Consider the following 8,097-nt stretch of genomic DNA (forward strand, 5'->3'; position numbering starts at 1 on the left):
CAGCCCATACTCAGCCAGCCCATAGTCAGCTAGCCCATACTCAGCCAGCCCATACTCAGCCAGCCCATAGTCAGCCAGCCCATACTCAGCCAGCCCATAGTCAGCTAGCCCATACTCAGCCAGCCCATACTCAGCCAGCCAGCCCATAGTCAGCCAGCCCATACTCAGCCAGCCCATAGTCAGCCAGCCCATACTCAGCCAGCCCATCCTCAGCCAGCCCATACTCAGCCAGCCCATACTCAGCCAGCCCATACTCAGCCAGCCCATAGTCAGCCAGCCCATACTCAGCCAGCCCATAGTCAGCCAGCCCATAGTCAGCTAGCCCATACTCAGCCAGCCCATCCTCAGCCAGCCCATACTCACCCAGCCCATAGTCAGCCAGCCCATAGTCAGCCAGCCCATAGTCAGCCAGCCCATACTCAGCCAGCCCAGCCAGCCCATAGTCAGCCAGCCCATAGTCAGCCAGCCCATACTCAGCCAGCCCATACTCAGCCAGCCCATAGTCAGCCAGCCCATACTCAGCCAGCCCATCCTCAGCCAGCCATGGTTAAACTCAGCTGCCACACTGCCCACATCAAATACAATAACTGCAAATAGCAACTGCTAAGCAAAAATGTTTTGTTCTTTTTTTGTCCCCCTTATGTCATTCTGAAATTGTTTTGGGGAATGTTCAAGTTGTGTCCGGTGAGGATGTGTTTCTATAGGTATAGGCAGTAAGTGGGTAAATTGTTCCACTTTCAGGTGCATGTTCTGTGTGTTCTATTTCCACATTCATTTAAGTATCATAAGTTAACCCACACTCTAAAAATGAAAGGTTCCTGGAGTATTCTATAAGTTCTTCAAATAATCATTTTAAGAACCCCTTTTAAATTGTTCCTCAACCTTTTGGGGTAGATTTTTACCCCCCAGCCCACACGTCATTAATATACATAAAAATAACAGAATATTTTAGTTGTCAGTGTTTATTTGGATTTTAGTGGCACAGCAGAATGAAAAAATCTAAATATGAGGTAAACTCCCAGCAGAGCCCCAAGTATAATGGGTGTGTTGATGTTCTCCGTGTACATAGCCAGAATGATTTTGCAGTGCGTTGTGATTGAACAGGTTTTCTGTTAAATGCAGAGTTGTTGGGAGGGTGACGTCTGTGAATTCAATATTTGTTTATTATACATATGAATAACAAAACATGCGCACAAGCATCTTCATAATTTGTTTTTTTGTGGTAAAAAAAACTGTTTTAATAATGGTTTTCATACACATACAGTACCTTGTCCATAATGTAGAGGCCTATGGTATATTCATTGAAGAGGTAAGGGAGGAGGATGGTAACACACCAAGACATAACTTTGCATGCCTCCTCGTCTGTATACCTGCAGACATACAGAAAAAAGTGAGCACTTCAGTCATCTGCACCCTTCAACATATTCTTAACTCTTGATATCCATTGAAGTGTCCATTTTCTGTTTTGGAAAGATTCGCACAAATATCAGAAGGTAGATGGATCATCATAAAACAATATCAAATCAAATTGTATTGTATTTGACACATACACATGGTTAGCTGATGTTAATGCGAGTGTAGCTAAATATAGATCATACAAGGGACAAACCTTACCTTAAATTGAGGAGATCTTTACATTTTCCAGTTAAGTGCCTGCACCTGCTGTTCTTTCAAATTCAAATCCAAACGTTGGGCAGTTAGGTTCCTGCAAGAACCCCCACCAACTAAGGAGGTTCCTCGATGAACCCCCACCTCCTATGGGGTTCTTGGAAGAACCCTTTGGGGTTATTTTCAGTGCCAAGAACCCCAAGGTTCTCTGAAGAACTTCAAAGCTCTTAGAAGAACCCTTGTTGAACCCTTAATTTTTAGAGTGCAAGAGAGTCCACTCAAATGCTTCTCTGACTAATTGGATGCAGCTGTAGAGACTTCATGTACACATAAGGACTCTTATCATACTTGTGCATGATCTCCCTGCACCTCAGCACTCAATTTAAATAAGCTATAGCCTAGGCCTGGCCTCTGAATGTATGGGGGATGCTGGATCTACACCATGCTTCAGACGTTCACTTACAGTAAGTGCAATAGCCTCTATAGCAGCAAGGTAACTGCTTTTATACTTACTGTTGGGAAGAGTGTGGTGTGCCCGACTACACAAGCGGTAATGAGTAAACACACAACAAAAGAGTTTCAGATGATTTTAGTGTCTCTGGCTCTCTAGTCCACAAGCTGGTCAGGCAAGAGAGTGGTTAAAGATGGTGGCCACCTGCAATGTCTTGCATGGTCTCACTGGCAGAGTCCGTAACGCTCCTTCTGAGGAGTCTGTGGAAGTAGAGAGAAACAGTTGAAGTGGGATGGTAGGCACACTGTGTCTTTGTCACTGTTCCACTTGAGTGAGGTCCAGCCTGCACTATTGTGCCAGTCAGTTGATTAGGGAATTCCTTGAAGGTGTGCTGATTAGTAATCCTGCACAGGTGTGTTGGGTGAGCAAAGCTGTTGCGCTGTCTTCGGTTGGCCTGGTGCTGAAGGTAGTGCCGCCTTCCACAATACTGAACTGAGTGCCGCTGTCCATGGCATTGAAATGAGCGCACCTGTGCTGAGTTGGGTGGCTCTGTCTATGCTGCTGCACTGGGAGTCCTTCAGCCACACCCATGCCCATACCTCTCACTGTGCCACACTTACTATATGTTTTCATTGAGATAACATTTTTAGTGAGAATATACGGGAAATATCCTCTCTGAATATTTTAGATGTAAATGTAAAGCATAGGCCTACTGTAGATTTAGCTAGTATCCAAGTCTGCAACAACCATTTCGATGTTCATCCTGCATGTCCTTGGCATGTGCCTCCAGAACAGGCACTTAAACATCATGTAAGTGCTCCATCAGACATCTTCTGCTGTCTGCTAGATGATCTCCTCTTCTTGTGGCCATAGACCTGAGAGCAGCTGCTGCTGGTAGTCATCAAATTAGACTAGACTACATCTCAGTGTGCTGACAACGTGTTAAAGGAAAGATTTCTATTGGGCTGCAAAGATTCTTGTCAGGAAGGAAAGAACCTACTGGCTGCCAATCATTGTCTTCCTGCTCTTTTAATTAAGTAGAAAATATGGGATATAATGGGGCTGTGTCCTATGGGGAGATAAAGGATTTCATATTCCATTTTTATTGCTGGTTGTATTTCTGCTCAGAGAACCTTCACCTGCCTGGCACCTCTTCTGCTGCCTGATCATAGACACCCGTCATTTCCCTTTGCTGAGAAAATGGAATATTCGCCCTTTTATATTATACTGGGTTTTATCTGGCTAGATTAGAATGCATGAGGAAGACTCTCTGTCTCTCTATCTGGATTCGTTTGAGCTGTTTGCTTTTTCCCCCTTTTTTTTACAGCACACAGTACTTTTCTACATCCGTTTAGTGCTATAGCCTAATTAAAGCTGCAATATGCTACTTTTTGGGCGACCTGACCAAATTCACATGAAATGTGAGTTATTTCACTACCTGAACAAAAGTATGTAGACACCTGCTCGTCGAACATTTCATTCGAAATCATTGGCATGAATATGGAGTTGGTCCCCCCCTTCGCTGCCAGTACAGCCTCCACTCTTCTGGGAAGGCTTTCCACTACATGTTGGAACATTGCTGCGGGGACTTGCTTCCAATCAGCCAAAAGAGCATTAGTGAAGTTGGCCACTAATGTTGGGCGATTAGGCCTGGCTCCCAGTCAGCGTTCCAATTCATCCCAGAGGTGTTCGATGGAGTTGAGGTCAGGGCTCTGTGTAGGAAAATCAAGTTCTTCCACTCTGATATTGATCATGTGGGTGTGTTTACATGTGTGGGTGTGTTTACATATGTAGGTGTGTGCTTACGTATATTTGTTTTTAACCCAGAATGTCTGTCCACCCAGCAGTACCTTTTGGGACACCTGTAACAGACAGAATCCACTTTCAGTTGTGATCTTGGCACACAAAGGAAGAAACACCACTAATTTAGAGGGAAATATAGTAGAATAGCTGGAATCAAGCTGTAAAATTGGTAACTAGAGGGTTGAAATCTCCCTGAGGAGAGCATCTCTGAGAAAGTAATGTGGAGCATTTCAGTCAGTCCAGAACAGCAGGAGACTGCAGTATCTTCCATGAACAAAATCGTTAGTTCTGCACAATATGGCAGAGAGATAGGCAGCAGTGAAATCAAAAACATCAGGCAAAACTGTCTCTACTCCACTATCTACTCTGACTTTATCTTCTGAACTCACTTTATACAATAATTGTGGAGCTGGGAGATGGAATATGAAATAGGAACATTACAAGTGAATCAACAATAAGGATAAGGTAGCCATGTATAGGGTACAGTAGTAACTATACTGATTGAAAATATAAATGCAAAAAGCAAAAAGTTCAATGATTTTACTGAGTTACAGTTCATATAAGGAAGTCAGTCAATTAATATAAAGCCAGATGTGGAGGTCCTGGGCTGGAGTATTTACATGTGGTCTGTGGTTGTGAGGCTGGTTGGATGTACTGCAAAATTCTCCAAATTATGTTGGAGGCGGCTTATGGTAGAGAAATTGAAATTACGTTCTTCGGCAACAGCTCTGGCGCACATTCCTGCAGTCAGCATGCCAATTGCACGCTCCCTCAAAACTTGAGACATCTGTAGTGTTGTGTTGTGTGACATAACTGCACATTTTAGAGTGGCCTTTTATTGTCCCCAGCACAAGGGGCACCTGTGTAATGATCCATCTGTTTAATCAGCTTCTTGATATGCCACAAACGGTCAGGTGGATGGATTATCTTGGTAAATGAGAAATGTTCACTAACAGGGATGTAAACAAATTTGTGTACAACATTTGAGAGAAATAAGCTTTTTGTGTGTATGGAAAAATGTGGGGATATTTCACCTCGTGAAACATGGGACCAACACTTTACATGTTTAACTGTTAGAGAGAGACTTGCCTTGAGAGCCACGTCTTGCAATTACTGTGTATCTTTCTATGGTTATTATCAATAACATACTGTAGCTTACTGTGCTAAGAACTGTGGATGTAATAGCTATAGCTATAGCCCACTGATAATAGCAGACACTTGTGTATTGTATTGCAGTAAAGTGACGACTGGTAGGGCCTCCCGAGGGGCGCAGCGTTCTAAGAAACTGTATTGCAGTGCTACTGTAGAGGCATTACTACGTACCCGGGTTCATTCCCGGGCTGTGCCACAACCGGCCATGGCCGGGGGTCCCATAGGACGGCACACAATTGGCCCAGCGTTGTCCAGGTTAGAGGAGGGTTTGGTCGGGGGGGGCTTTACTTGGCTCATCGCGCCCTAGCAACTCCTTGTGGTGTTTCCTCTGACACATTGGTCCAGCTGGCTTCAGGGTTAAGCTGACGGGTGTTAAAGAGCGTGATTAGGCAGGTCATGATTTGGAGGACGCATGACTCCGTCTTCGCCTTTCCAGAGCCCGTTGGGGAGTTGCAGCAATGAGACAAGATCGAAATTGGGAGAAAAAGGGGGCAAAATACAAAAATAAATAAATAACAAAGTGATGACTGGCACAGTCTACTAAGAACTGTGCATATAATACAATCAGGTCCAGAATTATTGGCACCCGGCCTTGATAAAGACTAGCAGAAAATACTGTATAAAATGAATAATACAAATACTGACCTATATTCTATGCTAAAAAAATATATATATTATTTTATACTAGTAAAATTGTTTAGAAAAAAATATTTTGTTTGACAAGTAATACAAATAAATTCTCAAAAAAATGATTGGCATCCCTGTTTTCAATACTCACCCCTGTTTTCGGCACCCTCCCCTTACAAGGATAACGTAACTGAGCCTTTATCTAAAATGTTTTATGAGATTGGAGAACACATTAGGAGAGCTCTTACACCATTCCTCCATACAGAATCTTTTCCATATCCTTGATAAATACTTTGGTCTGCGCTTATGGAATGACCTCTTTACTTCAAACCACAGGTTTTCAATTGGGTTTAAGTCCGGAGACAGATGGCCATTGCAAATGTTGTTTTTGTGGTCAATTAACCAATTATTTGTAGATTTTTATGTGTGCTTGGTTATTGTCTTGCTGGAAAATCTTCCACTTGTCACCAAGATTCAGCTTCATGGCAGAGGCAGCCCGGTTGTTGGTTAAAATGTCCTGGTACTGGATAAAATTCATGATGCCGTTGACCTTAAAAAGGGCCCCCAGGACCAGTGGAAACTGAAAGACCACCACCACATTTTACATATACAGATTATTTTCAGCATATTTTTTACATTTGTTTTTTGGAATAGCGGCAGAAGGACTGTTTTACGGGCTCCTAACCCATTGTGCTACAAAATTACAAAGGCAAACCCAGCCGAGAGCTGCCCAGTGACGCGAGCCTACCAGTTGAGCTAAATGCTTTCTATGCTCACTTCGAGGCAAGCAACAGTGAACCACGCGTGAGCGCACTAGCTGTTCCAGACAACTGTATAATCACGCTCTCTGTAGCCAATGTGAGTAAGACATTTAAACAGGTTAACATTCACAAGGCTGCAGGACCAGACGGACTACCACGACGCGTACTCAGAAGAGTCCGCTGGACAGCTGGCATGTGTCATCACTGACATTTTCAACCTCTCACTGACCCAGTCTGTAATACCTACATGTTTCAAATGAACCATCATAGTCCCTGTGCCTAACAATGCCAAGGTAACCTATGTAAATTACTCCCAACCTGTAGCACTCAAATCAAATTTGATTTGTCACATACACATGGTTTGCAGATGTTAATGCGAGTGTAGCGAAATGCTTGTGCTTCTAGTTCCGACAATGCAGTAATATCCAACGAGTAATCTAACCTAACAACTTCACAACAATTACCTTATACACACAAGTGTAAAGGAATGAATAAGAATATGTACATAAAAATACATGAATGAGTGATGGTATAGAACGGCATAGGCAAGATGCAGTGTATGGTACACAGTATATACATATGAGATGAGTAATGTAGGGTATGTAAACGTAGCATTGTTTAAAGTGGCTAGTGATACATTTATTACATCAATTTTTCCATTACTAAAGTGGCTGGAGTTGAGTCAGTATGTTGGCAGCAGCCACTCAATGTTAGTGTTGGCTGTTTAACATTTTACATACATTTACATTTAAGTCATTTAGCAGACGCTCTTATCCAGAGCGACTTACAAATTGGTGCTTTCACCTTATGACATCCAGTGGAACAGCCACTTTACAATAGTGCATCTAGGTCTTTTAAGGGGGGGAGGATTACTTTATCCTATCCTAGGTATTCCTTAAAGAGGTGGGGTTTCAGGTGTCTCCGGAAGGTGGTGATTGACTCCGCTGTCCTGGCGTCGTGAGGGAGTTTGTTCCACCATTGGGGGGCCAGAGCAGCGAACAGTTTTGACTGGGCTGAGCGGGAACTGTACTTCCTCAGTGGTAGGGAGGCGAGCAGGCCAGAGGTGGATGAACGCAGTGCCCTTGTTTGGGTGTAGGGCCTGATCAGAGCCTGGAGGTACTGAGGTGCCGTTCCCCTCACAGCTCCGTAGGCAAGCACCATGGTCTTGTAGCGGATGCGAGCTTCAACTGGAAGCCAGTGGAGAGAGCGGAGGAGCGGGGTGACGTGAGAGAACTTGGGAAGGTTGAACACCAGACGGGCTGCGGCGTTCTGGATGAGTTGTAGGGGTTTAATGGCACAGGCAGGGAGCCCAGCCAACAGCGAGTTGCAGTAATCCAGACGGGAGATGACAAGTGCCTGGATTAGGACCTGCGCCGCTTCCTGTGTGAGGCAGGGTCGTACTCTGCGGATGTTGTAGAGCATGAACCTACAGGAACGGGCCACCGCCTTGATGTTAGTTGAGAACGACAGGGTGTTGTCCAGGATCACGCCAAGGTTCTTAGCGCTCTGGGAGGAGGACACGATGGAGTTGTCAACCGTGATGGCGAGATCATGGAACGGGCAGTCCTTCCCCGGGAGGAAGAGCAGCTCCGTCTTGCCGAGGTTCAGCTTGAGGTGATGATCCGTCATCCACACTGATATGTCTGCCAGACATGCAGAGATGCGATTCGCCACCTGGTCGTCAGAAGGGGGAAA

At 44.5% G+C, this 8,097-nt stretch overlaps 1 long non-coding RNA gene across 1 annotated transcript; it reads right to left on the reverse strand.

The window, feature by feature from the left end:
* Positions 1-953: 953 nt before the first annotated feature.
* Positions 954-2,662, reverse strand: LOC115115739 (uncharacterized). Its single transcript, XR_003861437.2, has 3 exons — positions 1,615-2,662; positions 1,268-1,370; positions 954-1,142 (listed from the first exon to the last, which is right to left on the reverse strand). It is a non-coding gene; the product is annotated as an uncharacterized LOC115115739 (long non-coding RNA).
* Between the last annotated feature and the right edge of the window lie 5,435 nt (positions 2,663-8,097).

Source organism: Oncorhynchus nerka, linkage group LG3, assembly GCF_034236695.1.
Source record: "Oncorhynchus nerka isolate Pitt River linkage group LG3, Oner_Uvic_2.0, whole genome shotgun sequence".
NCBI classification, from domain to species: Eukaryota; Metazoa; Chordata; class Actinopteri; order Salmoniformes; family Salmonidae; genus Oncorhynchus; species Oncorhynchus nerka.